Source organism: Zootoca vivipara, chromosome 1 (genome assembly GCF_965207765.1).
Source record: "Zootoca vivipara chromosome 1, rZooViv2.hap1.1, whole genome shotgun sequence".
Taxonomy (NCBI): Eukaryota; Metazoa; Chordata; class Lepidosauria; order Squamata; family Lacertidae; genus Zootoca; species Zootoca vivipara.
The window spans coordinates 33,191,485-33,203,625 of record NC_142582.1 but is presented as its reverse complement, the minus strand read 5'-3'; the positions used below and the strand labels follow the sequence as shown (position 1 = coordinate 33,203,625).

General features: G+C 42.1%; 1 protein-coding gene across 5 annotated transcripts in view; it reads left to right on the top strand.

The window, feature by feature from the left end:
- LYPD6B (LY6/PLAUR domain containing 6B) overlaps positions 1 to 12,141 on the top strand; it is a 59,017-nt gene that overhangs the window by 30,538 nt on the left and 16,338 nt on the right. The window lies entirely within an intron of this gene.

Below are 12,141 nucleotides of genomic sequence, written 5' to 3'. Positions count from 1 at the left end.
CGGCTTTGCTAACTTCCAGGGACCAGAAGAAGAAATCTGCCATCTCATTACGGTTGACCCAGTTCCTACCTTTCCTTGTAATAATGTTACACTAGTGTTTAGAGATTTTATGCAAACATACTCTTTAAAGCACCGTCAAGAGAACTCTGGGTTAAGTGGTGGCAGGTACTATTGCATGTGTGGGTGTGCTGCCATGTCCCATTCCCCATTCCCCCCCCTCCACTCCCTTATCCAGCAGGAGCCAATTAATGCAGCATAACTGTTTATATGAAAGAGAGAGAGGGAGAGATTCCATTGACTTTTCAGGCTTCTAGCCTGCTCCAGGGAACCAAGTGAACGTGACATGCATTGCCAGAGAGATGACATGTAGAACAGCTGATCTAGGTGAACCCGATGTTGGTGACCAGACCCCATAGCCTCCAACATTTCTCCAATGAAGATAGGGACATCCTATTCAACAACAACAACAACAAATTTTATTATTTATACCCCACCCATCTGACTGGTTGTCCCAGATACTCTGGGCAGCTTCCAACATATATATAGAAACATAATAAAACATTAAACGTTCAACAACTCATATAACTCCAACGCCTCTGTTGAAAATAGCAACATCCCACCATACCCTCCAACATTTTCCACACTGGAAATAGGGATGTCCTAAGGAAAAGCGGGGCATTCTGGGATCAAATCAGAAACGGGGGCAGCTTCTGTAAATCCGGGACTGTCCTTGGAAAATAGGGACACCTGGAGAGCCTGAGATGCTGAGTCCCAGAGTGCATTCTTCTCTCTGCTGAACATCAGCCATGACAGAGATAGAAACGCTGCAGGTACTAGCCCAATACTGCATTCACTGTGAGCCAACTTGCTGACTGCTGAACATTTGACCAAGAGTCTGCTGTGTGGAACACAGAGACCCAAGGAAAGCAGCTATTAAGGTGTTCTGGAAGTCTGGTAATACAATATAAGAAACCTGGAAATTAAGGAGAACTCGAAAGTTAATGGGAACTAAGCAGCCGTTAGTCCCCAGCTGAAAATAAAGCAGTGGCCAATGTGTGAGAGTGTCAAGGTTTATACTTTATTCACCCTGGGGTTCTTTAAAGGCTGTATTAAAGTGTATCACTGGTCTGGCACATACCAAGTTCACTTTATAATGAATTAGGAAAGGTTCAAGAACAGATAATTGTGCCAGAGTGCTGTCATGTGGAGAAAGAAAGAGGTGTGCCTCTTGGGGAATTGTAGAATAATGAGGAATTGTGCCCCAGTCATACAACATGGCCATTGCTGCTTGGCTGTTTCCTAGCAGGGGTGGAATTTGTCAAGATAGCAAAGCCCTCGAAACCTGTGTTCAGCATTTTTCAGAGCAAAGTACTACACTCTTAAGTGGACCATCCTGCCAGCAGGCATGCCTTTGTCAATAAAGATAGGACTAAAAACACACACTGTTGAGTTTTCCATTATCTAGCAATCCCTGAAACACCATGTGGGTGTTCCCTGTTAGGCAAACTTTTCAGAACAGTGTTTCAAGAGAAGGTTTCAGAAGGAGCACATGGAAATATGATGCAGTTAATTAAAATGAAAAGGATCACTCTTGCGTTTAGCATTTAAAAAAATTAAGGCATTGGGCAAACTTCCAACTCATTATTTATTACTGGAGATGCTGATCTTTTGGGGGGGGCATAGGCGGAGTATAGCTATTATGTTCATGTTCTGATTCAGTGGACATCATCACCATCTGTGTTCAGGAAACTAAAGACAAGGGTAAGCTAGAAACTGGGTTATAGCAGCAGTCCCTCAAATAAAACCAATAACAAGGCTATGGCACCTGTTTGGTCACTCCTAAGGATCATTTACTCAAAGGTCTGCAAGACTTTTATTAAAAGACTGATATATATTCAGTGCATCCTTTTGCTTCCCAATCCCTGTATACAGGGCTGGTTTGCACATCATGGTGTGCCATGATTTATAGGTAAAGGTAAAGGGGCCCCTGACCATCAGGTCCAGTCGTGTCCGACTCTGGGGTTGCGGCGCTCATCTCACTCTATACGCTGAGGGAGCCGGCGTTTCCGGCTCATGTGGCCAGCATGTCAAAGCTGCTTCTGGCGAACCAGAGCAGTGCACGGAAACGCCGGTTACCTTCCCGCCGGAGCGGTCCCTATTTATCTACTTGCACTTTGATGTGCTTTCGAACTGCTAGGTGGGCAGGAGCTGGGACCGAGCAACAGGAGCTCACCCCATTGCAGGGATTCTAACCTCTGACCTTCTGATCAGCAAGCCCTAGACTCTGTGATTTAACCCACAGCGCCACCTAGCTTCCTGTAAAAAAGAAAAGCAGTGTGCTAGTGCTGCTCTACTCTGCTTGTTAGTTTGGGAGAAGCAAACCCTGAGCACTGGTTCACATGTAATGCTAAGCCAGGTGAAGACTCATTTTTCATGCTGGGAGATAATTGTGTGTGGAAATGAGCAAAGGGCAACATAATTAATTTTTTCTTTGCTTAGGTATATTGATTAGTTTGGTTAACCAATCTACTGAGTAGTCTCTGGTACATAAATCAGAGTAGCTCCAGGTGATCTAAATAGAGTCATTAACATTTTTTAAAAGGCACCTCTCCCACATACACTCATTCTGAAATGCACTCCACAGTAGAACCAGATTTCCCCCATAATTTTATTAAAGCTTTTCTATGATACAAGATAAAAATAAAGAAAGAAAGAACTTCTGATTCTCCATCTGTCAGTTACATAAAAAGAATTATTCAAACATTTGTTCCACGATAACATCCAACGATTCCACTTTTCATAATCCAGTATTTTCCCAATCTACAGGCCCAAATATTGTGTGTTCATCTTCCTTTTCACACAAAAAGTCCAAAAGGGGCTCCCAATTAATGATATTGATAAATGTCAACAATAGTTTTCATGGCAAAACCAGACTGGTGTATGGTTCACGTAAGGCTTTGTTCTGTATACACACAGCAGGCATGGGGCCATTACCCCATTGTGCATGGACCCTTGTAATATGAACCCAGGGGCTACACATGTTAAGTGCCTAAGCAAGCAATTTCTGTGTGATATGCACCCCTTTTCTATAATAGGTGGATCACACAAATGGGACCTACTCATCTAGGCATTTAAACACCTAAAACTGCCTTAAACTATTCAAAGAGCAAGGAAGTTTGTAATCCTAAACACACCCAATGGTACATCTGAGTAGAAAACACAAAGCCAAAGAGATGCTGCAATACACACGGGGGGAGGCATAATGTGCACAGGAGCCAAGTATGAATCAGTCTTTATGCCTCGTAATGCTATATGACATTACATTTCTTCGGCATGGTTCCAAAGATAGTTTACAAACTGCTTGTCTCAATGGAATGAATGGTGGTTGTTCAGCAGCAGTGTCTTGTGCAGCAGCTCTTTGCACTTCTGGTTTCTCCTGTGGTGCTTTCTAATAACACCAGGAAAGTTGCTGCTGCAGCATTCTCTTGTCTCTTCCAAGTGGCCCATCACTGGTGCAGAAGGAATGCCTCCTAGACATTCTTCTCCCTCTCTCTTATCAAATGGAGATATGGGATGAAGACTGCAGGGTGATTAAAGTGCCTCAGAGTGTAGGAGGGGTAGTGTGGAAGTATAGCAAACAGTTCCCAGAATTCTTGTCCTTATAATTATCTTGGCTATGTGGCTGTGTGTCAAAAGTTATCTGTTACTTGACTATCTTAATATGCTTCTCACTAAACCAAGGCTGTTAATCTACACGGGTTATTTTTTTACCCCTTCCTGTCTTCAGTAAAACTACAGCGAATTTAGTTTTCGACTCTTATAAAACTTTCTTTGGCAAGTGGAAGCAATTTCCACTAAGGCAAAGACACCATGAGATGCAGCTCCTAGAGAGAATTTGCACTGAGCACAACAGAGCATTGTGCAAGCCAGGGTGGCAGCTTTTCCAGCAGAATGAAACCGAAAATCATGTGAAGATGTGCCTTTGTATAGTCAACTAGTTTCTACATACACATACGGTACATCTGGACAAATAAGAGGTATTATCAGAGTTCAGTGACACATTCCAACCAAAGAAAAATACTTGAGGTGTACAAAGCAGGGCTATTGAGGGCTGCGGCCTATGGAGAAGGTGGTGGCTTGAGTACAGTCCTGAGGGCCTGACAGGCAGTGTGCAAATCCCACATTTTGCTCTGGAGTGGGCAACCCATTAGTTTTCTTTTGTGACCAACCCACCAGGTATTTTCTACCTTATTCTCTGAAGTCGCATGATCAAGCATTTGCATAAAATTCTAAACCTTGAGCTGTGTGCAACCAATCTAGTGCACACATTGGACTCCTCATGTGAATTCTGTGCTCCCTATGGTACCCACTGTTGCTAATCCTATTGAGGGATATTTGAACTAATTTCTGCCATGGGGTAAGAAGAGGAATAAATGGAAATTCAAACAATGTCTATCTAACTCAGCTTGACAAATTTTCCTTTGCTTTGTTTTCAGTAGATAGCATTTGGCAGGTGGTAAATCTTCTGTACTATGTGCAAAGTTAAACAAGAAACACTGGTTGAGACTGAAATGGTCAGATTGCAGACCTTTGAGTATTGACAGGGAGGGCTGACGGGGTGAATTAAACACCCAGGAAGCATTGTGGTATTAGTTAACCTGAGGCAACAAATAAAATAAAACATGAATGAATATTCTATGTTGAACTTAATGAACTGAACTTATTATCAAACTAGTTGTTATCTCATTTCCTGGTTTGGAAAATCACTCTTTTGCTCATCGTGATTTAACAACATGAAATAAATCTTGCTACTGTGGTATTCCAGAATCTTTGGTGCCATCTTTGGTGCCCTGGAGCTGTATGTTGCAAGTTAAGGGCTGGAATCTTTGCTTACTAAAGGGAGAGCTACTTGTGAATAAGGTGGGAATACATTTTATCACTTTTCTTTCCCAGAAAGACCTCATGGGGTCAGTCCCGTGGCATGCCTTTCTCAGCTACTTTGTGCTGACATGCTTCCACTGTGACCTGCGGTTGGCTTCCCAAGTAGCTTCTGCTTAGCCTTGAAATGCAGAAAGAAGGCACTAGAAGGAGTATATGTTGTAAACAGTTTTATGCCTGTCTGTAAAATACATACCAGGCATATTGGGGCTAGAGTTAAAACTCAATTAAAATCTGTGGAGCTCTGGAGCTGACTGCCTGGCTTGCTGGCATCTTGACCAGAAGCCACCGGAAACTAGAACTGATTGCAAAAACTTGGGTCAGTAATGCCAAGAGGAACTATGAAGATAGGCCTTCCTGACTGCAAAAGCTATTCCCCTCTCCTCCATTACAAGAAGTGCTTATAATACATGAACACATATGGAAGACTCTGGAATCTAGACATTTGGCAATAATAAAAAAGGGGGTCCAGGTGTGGATAAGAGTTTGAATTGAGGTGTGTGTGGGAAAATCTTAGATTTCTAAACAATTGCCTCTGACAGCAAAGGGAGGTAGATTGCTGACATATATATAATTTAAGATGTATATTAAAGCTGTATTTTGTCAGTAGAAGACATCTCATGAATTCTGTGTGACAGATATAATGAGGTGAATCCCTGAAACTCGATATCGGTCTTCTTACCCCGACACTTGAGATCTATATTTCTATGATCCACCTCCAGTCTTGCAAATGTAACTTGTGTTAAACTTTTTAAAACAGTGCACTTTTAAATTTTGTAATCCACTCTTGGACCTTATGGTGAAGGGCAGCTAACTAATTCATTAAACAATAGCAGCAAATTTCAATAAATTTTCCATTTCAGTCAAAGTTTTCCAAGAGGTTACGTCCACTCAACAGCAGAAATATATTTCTTTAACAACTTTGGGTGGTTGGTTACATTGAAACCAGCCCTTGATACTCTTCAAATAGTGTTTAATACGTGAACAGTCCTCCCAATCTTCCAAGGTGCTTTTGTTACCAAAAATGTCTTGTAGACCTGCACATTTTGGGTCATGAAAACTTGCATACCCAGCTACTATCTGACTTCATTGCCTATCCTGTCAGGTCTCGGTTTTCAAGTACAGTACACTACATGCTACAAAAGCAGTAGAACAGCAGTAAAGCAAGCTTAGTAGTTCTTCTGCATTTGCATCATCACCCTCACATTAGTGTTCCTGTCACTGGTTATTAATTGTTGAGTTTGTTTTGAGAGTACTGTTATCTGCACAGCTTTATTATGCTCCTAGCTTTATGCTTATTTCTTGTTCTTTTGTGCACTGGCTAAAGCAAGCAAACACCTCTGCTCTTAAGAAGCAAAATTGCAAGCCCATCTTACAAAATCATTACAAAGCAGTGCTGTGTTCTTCACCTGAACTGACATAATTTAGGGCATTTAACCTTTGACCTGATACTGTGATAACCATACTCTGGGGGAGTGAGAAACCTATCCTTTTATGGTTGCCCGTAGAGAAAAGTGAGTTACGGAACTCACTCGGAATGTGCTTTAGGGATAAATAATACAGTGGATGCTTAGGTTGCGAACGTGATCCATGCAGGAGGCACGTTCGTAACTCGCAGCGTTCGCAACCCGCAGCGCCACATCTGCGCATGCGCAGGTTGCGATTCGGCGTTTCTGTGCGTGCACAAAGCATGATTTCGCGTTTCTGCGCAAGTGCCAAAACCCGGAAGTAACCCGCTCGGGTACTTCTGGGTTTGGCGCGGGACGCAACCTGAAAGGAAGCAACCTGAAGCGTCTGTAACCCGAGGTATGACTGTACCTGCCCAGGTAAACCTAGATGAACGTACAGGATTGATGCAGATGCAGAATAAGTCAGATCATTGGTCCTTGTAGCCTTGTAGTCTCCATTGGCTGGCAGTGGTTCTACAGGGTTTCAGGCAGGGAGATGACACAGCAAGCATGAGGCCTGAAATGCCATTGCTTTTACTTCCAGCTAAAACTGGAAATCTCAACTAAGAGTTCATTGGTGCACCTTAAGGATTTAACAAATTGAATGTGGCATAGGTTTTCTTTGTTTTGTTTTGCTTTCTTTTGCTTTTACTACATTGGATGAAGTGGAGTATTATAAAAAGATAACATTGTACTGGGTATAAACTTTTGTATATCTTTGAATAAGTAACAATGAAAATAGATACAGTGGTACCTTTGTTCTCAAACGCCTTGGTACTCAAAACAACTTGGAACCCAAATACTGCAAATCTGGAAGTTTGCGAACTTTTTTTGGAAGCCAAACATGCTCCATTTTGAGTGTTGCGCTTCTGTTTTGAGTGCCACACTTCCGTTTTCAGTGTTACGCTGAGGTCTGTCTGATTTTGCTATTTATTTTGCGTTTTTGTTTTTGTGGCTTTTTGTGTGTGTGATTGTGTGGAATGCAGTTCAGCTACTGATTGATTGATTGTGTGACTGCAGTACATTGTTTATTGCTTTCATTTTATGGATCAATTGTCTCATTAGGTAGTAAAATTCATGTTAAATTGCTGTTTTAGAAGCTGTTTTTAAAAGTCTGGAACTGATTAATTCATTTTGCATTACTTTCTATGCGAAAGCGCGCCTTGGTTTTAGAACGCTTTGGTTTTAGAACGGACTTCCGGAATGGATTCAGTTTGAGAACCAAGGTACCACTGTACTTTACCAGAGTACTTTACCCACAACAAACACTCTGTGAGGTGAGTGAGGCTGAGAGACTTCAGAGAAGTGTGACTAGCCCAAGGTCACCCAGCAGCTGCATGTGGAGGAGCGGGAAAGTGAACCTTGTTCACCAGATTACGAATCCACCGCTCTTAACCACTACACCATGCTGGCTCTTCTAGCACACACACATATGCCACACTAAATTTGTTATTATTTGAGGTGGCACCAGACTCTTTGTTGCTTTTGCTGCCAGAGATTAGCATAGCTAACCGTCTAGAAAGCTTCCAGGTTCAGTTTCCACCCTGGTTTCTGTTATTCCCAAAATGAAATACTCTTGGGTAGCTCAGCGGTTAAACTCAGTGTCCCCATTGCGTCTTGACCAATGATACAAACAGAACATTTCTCCATAATCAGGCCTTTGGCTGATTAACATTCTGTGGCCTTTAAAATGTTTTTGTGGGAGAGGAGTTATTAGTTTGTTTTTGTGTTATGTATTTTGTGTTCTCATTTTGTATTTTTGCATGTTGTGAACTGCCTTGTGCTCTTTGGATGAAGTGTGGTATACAAATTAAATAAATAATCTAGTTGCAACTAACTCAAGTCCTATGGTTCTCAATGAGACTAACCTTGGCTAGACTGAAGCCAATAAGACTTGTCTGACAGCACCACAGTGTAAATAGACCATAAGGGCACAGTCATTATGCAGAACATCAGCTGGATATTCTTCCTTAGCACAATGGAATATATATTGGTAGCATTAACACTGCAGAGTGCAGAGTACTGTACCTGGGAGCCAGGAGATTGCTTTATGTGTGTGGCCACTGATTTGTTAGGACAAGCTTTGCTAACTGCATACTTGAGAGCAATTTTAATATGTAAAGAAAAGAGATTTCCTCTCCCCCTCCACCCACAGTGCTATGAGCAAACAAGCACAAATGAAAGAACAAGGGGCCACGTTTTCTGAGATGGTACTGCTAGCGGTGGTCCTTCCTCAACCTTAAAACTATGGAACATCAAAGAGGCAACCAGCAGCAGTGTCTAAATTGCAGGAAATTATATGTGCCTGATAACCAAGAATTTAATGCTCAGCTTGCTTTAAGTGCTCGTAATTTTACTCTGCTCTTTTTGTGCAAGCCAGCAGGGGTTTAGTATATGGCAGGGGCTTGTACAATTGTTTTAGTCTTCTAACAGTTGCCCATGTTGGCGGGTGAAACAATAGGATCACACCCCTCCCAGAGTCTGGCACTTTCCTGTCTCCTTGATTTTACTGGAAGGGTAAACCATGCACATAAATTTCTCTCACTTCAATAAAAGAGGTGCCAAATTGTGACTGGGGTTTGTTGTTGTTGTTTAGTCGTGTCCGACTCTTCGTGACCCCATGGACCATAGCACGCCAGGCACTCCTGTCTTGCACTGCCTCCCGCAGTTTGGTCAAACTCATGTTCGTAGCTTCGAGAACACTGTCCAACCATCTCGTCCTCTGTCGTCCCCTTCTCCTAGTGCCCTCAATCTTTCCCAACATCAGGGTCTTTTCCAGGGAGTCTTCTCTTCTCATGAGGTGGCCAAAGTATTGGAGCCTCAGCTTCACGATCTGTCCTTCCAGTGAGCACTCAGGGCTGATTTCCTTCAGAATGGATAGGTTTGATCTTCTTGCAGTCCATGGGACTCTCAAGAGTCTCCTCCAGCACTGGGGTTTATATGGACATAAAAAACCAAACAAAACTTGCTCTATGCCTGTATCCTGTCCTTGACAAATGCTTATGAATCTTGAATTTTCACTCTTGCCACAGTAGTTTCTGTGACTCCATATAAGCCCTGAACTGGATTAGAATGTTGCTTTTTATTGGTGGCATTTGAATGCCATGATTCAGTTCATGATCAATATATGCACATCAAGAAAAGAAGGATGACTTCCTAATTCCCAAAGGCTATTGTGAACATTTTGGTCTGCAATAAACCTGCTGGCTGCTGTTTTCTTTTCTTTTTCTCTCTCTTTCCTTTTTGGTTGACAATTGACAATTGCCTGCCACCACCTGGTGTGTAAATCAGGGCTACAGAATTCATCAGGGTACACAGAGATCAAAGGGATCTATTGATTTATGGGCATAATGTAGATTTCCCTTTGTATACCCATATGGTAGTTTCATAGCAAAGGAATTCTTACTGATTTAATCTCTTTTGGGGGTTTGGATGTGGGGCTTTTATGACTTTCTTTCTAACATATTTTTCAAAGCAGTAGTAATTAAGATGGTTTGTCAGTAGCTCCATTATATACCCCTCCCAGTTTTCAAGAGTGAAAGCTATAACTCACCTGTAAAAATTTGCCGCAGGCTGACAGTTGGCAGAAAAGATTTTAGGAACACAGGAGAATTTTGTGAATGATTATACACTCTTTCGACACAGCTGCCGTGCAGTTCTGTTGTGTCATCTTTCGTATAAAGCACACCCCAATTTCACCAGATCAGACAAATGTGCAGCATGGGAGTCTTGTAGCAGCAGTACTCATGGTTGCAGACTAGGGTTTAAATTAGTAAAAGGATAGACCGGGGCTGGACCAAGACATTTTGGCACCTGAGGCTAACCACAAAATGACACCTCTCCTTCCCTCTGGGGAAGAAGGAGTGAGGATCTACATCAGGAACAAGGGGCTAAGGAAATAAAGAGCTGCATTGAGATCTGCTGCTCCTGCAGATCCTACCGCCTGTGGCATTTGCCTGACCTTGCCTCATGGGTGGGCCAGCCCTGGGATAGACTTTAGAACAAACTAGGAAAACTAGAGACAAAACACTATTTGTAGAGTCTCATTATCTTAGCACAAATCCATGTATGTTATACTTCTGTCCTGCTGTTCAGTGGGATTAAATGTGCATAAATTTGCAGCCTTAAAAACATGTTAAGCATTCCTCAGTGGTGTTCAGCTAACATCTCATGCTAGTGCAAGCGGATTCCCCCCCTCTTCTCCCCCTTTTGCGGCCTTGCACCATCCCCACATCTGGAGAGTTGTGGGGGGAACCCAGAATGGATGGGGGGGGGAGAACAGCCTGTTTTGCAAGAAGAAATATTTGCAATGGTGGAATGCTAACCTTAGCTTCAGTGTCCCTGTTTTTAAAAAGTATGCTTTTAAAGGCCAGTTCTCGCTTAGCACCGGTATGAGAGGAGCTGACTCATTTCAATGAGATAATTCTTATTTTACCTTTTGCGTTCAACACACAAGTGCCATGCCATGTCAGATGTGATGTATAATATGTGCAAAAAATAAAAACAAACCTGCACAGTCTTCTTATCTGACATGGCACAATGTTGTACTCTGAAGCAAATCTGGACTTGTTGAAGTGTAATATAAACAGCTGGGTAATTGGCAACTAAGGCTATTGAAGTATTGTCTCAAATCAACATCATAGTGCTGGAGTGGTTTCATGGGATGGCTCAAAGCCCCAAGGAATTTAATCCATTTTACTGTATAGAACAGCTTCCTCAACCTTGGCCCTCCAGATATTTTGAGACTACATTTCCCATCACCCCTGACCACTAGGCCTGCTAGCTAGGGATCATGGGAGTTGTAGGCCAAAAACATCTGGAGGGCTGATGTTGAGGAAGCCCGGTATGGAACACTAAGGAAACCTTTACTCAGCAAATACACTCAGCATCTCCTCAAGTTTAAGATTAGCAGGACTTGACACCACCATGATATATTGCCTACCTAGCTTAATTTTCATATTGGCCACAGGACATACCGTAACAGAAATACAAAAACCTAATGATGACTTCGAAACTCATATATTATATAAAGGGATGGAGTTCAGTTTTAATGCAAATTTGCATGTTCCAAAACAATGTGCAAACCCGAAACATAGAGCTATTCTTCAAGATATGAACTACTCTGAATTTTGCAGTGTGGCTCTCCAACGAAATAATGTGTTCAGTGTGTGTATATTAGGGGAGCATGTGTATAGAAATGCAGTGGGGGAGGAAATGTTTGTTGCCGTTGTTATTTTCTGCTTATAGATGTTAGTTTGTCCTTTCTGCGTCGTTTACCTCTGTATAGTCATTGCATTACTTATCTGCACTGGATATTAGTTACCTATACAGTGGTGCCTCGCTAGACGAATTTAATTCATTCCACGGGTCTTTTGTTATAACGAAAAATTCGTCTAGCGAATCCCATAGGAATGCATTGAATTTTTTTGAATTTTTTTTGCCCATAGGAACGCATTAATTGAATTTCAATGCATTCCTATGGGAAACCGTGATTCGCTAGACGAATTTTTCGTAAAACGAATTCATCTAGCGAGGCAAGCTCCGCTCGAAAAATCCTTTCGTTAAGCAGACATTTCGTTAAGCAGGGCATTCATTAAGCGAGGCACCACTATATACAGCATACGAAAGGTAAATAAAAAGGGTTTTATTAAAAGAAAAAGAAGAAACCAATGGTCATATTGCTGGAAATAACATACCTGTCAGGGAATTCCCAAGGGGTCCACGGGAGGAGGGGGATGCCAGATCGAGTTACAGG